Source organism: Myotis lucifugus, unplaced genomic scaffold (genome assembly GCF_000147115.1).
Source record: "Myotis lucifugus unplaced genomic scaffold, Myoluc2.0 scaffold_767, whole genome shotgun sequence".
NCBI classification, from domain to species: Eukaryota; Metazoa; Chordata; class Mammalia; order Chiroptera; family Vespertilionidae; genus Myotis; species Myotis lucifugus.
This window is the reverse complement of record NW_005871815.1, coordinates 222,634-224,130: the sequence shown is the minus strand read 5'-3', so window position 1 is coordinate 224,130 and position 1,497 is coordinate 222,634.

Genomic DNA, 1,497 nt, shown 5'->3' with positions numbered 1-1,497 from the left:
CTCCCTCTTAGTTGCTCCTACAGCCTCATAGGAGATGATCCTATACAATAATGCTGGAACTGCCTGAAAATAGATGAGTACAAAAATACAGCCCCACTCCAGGGTATTTTTGAAGGATATAGGTGAAGGAAAATTATTTTAGTGGCAGAACATTGAACAATGTATATGGCTGTTCATTTTGTTTGGAATGAGAGATGTTCAGTTATGAATCTACATTGATATTGACTGCGAGTATGGTTTTGTTAAATGATCAGAGACTTTTAAGTAATAGGTCTGAAAAATTGATGCAGTAGGGTCTGGAGAAGAGGTATATGAAAAGACTTTTATAAATGGACAGAGAATATAAAGATATTGTGACCCATATGTACTCTCACCAAAATGCAACCTTAGATTGGGGTATTTTCATAGTTTTGTGAGTAAGGTAACTATTTTTATAGATGTTAGCCAACCTCTGTCTTTACAAAGCAGGCGGCCATGTTGGCAGAGGTATTGTTCATGGGATCGGCAATACGTACATACACTCCCAACATCTTATCTAGTGAAAGCCACTGATGAGTGACAAATCTATTCTGAAATAGTACCATTCATTGAGGATCAATCAATGCACCACCTCATGGTAGGTTGATTACATTGGAATATACCCCTCAACTGGATAAACACTGTCTGGACATAGACATTCATTTTCTGTTCACAATGCTTTTGGCAGAACTATATCCATATACTTACAGAATGTTTTAATTGTGGTATTCCACACAGCACTGCTTTTGACCAAATTACTTATTTCATAGCAAATGAAATGTGCCAATTGGATCACACTCATGGAATTCACTCATTTTATGATGTTTCCTATCACCCTGACAGTTGGCCTGATAGGATAGTGGAATGACATTGCAAAGATAGGTATGCACCACTTGTTTGGCATATCTTGAGGAATTGGGCAATTTCTCTGGGATGTAGTATATGCATTCAATCAGGGTTCAATATGTGGTGCTGTTCTTTCCTAGCCAGTATTCACAGGTATGGGGATTAAGAATATAAATGGAAGTTGTTTTTTCTTTTTTATACCTCAGTACTCTGCTAACAAAATTTTTTGCTTCCAATAATTGTGAATTCAGGTTCTAGGTGTCTGAGTGCACATGGGAGGAATTCCTCTACAAGAGGTCACATCAATGGCTCCATTAAATTTGAAGTTGCCATTAAGCCACTTTGGGTTCCTCATACTAATGCATCAATGGACACAAAGGGAGGCCATTGTACTGGCTGTAGTGAATAATCTAACTATCCTGGAGAAATTGAGTTACTACCAAATAATAGGGTTAAGGCTGGGCATTTATGCAATGAGATGATTGCCTGGAGGGATACTCAGTAATTCTTTGACAAGTGATAAAAGGCAATGGAAAACCACAACTCCATTCAGGCAGGACTGCTAATGGACCAGAGCATTCAGGAAGAAAGTTCAATCACCATCCATGCCAGAATTATGACTAGCAAGTGCTT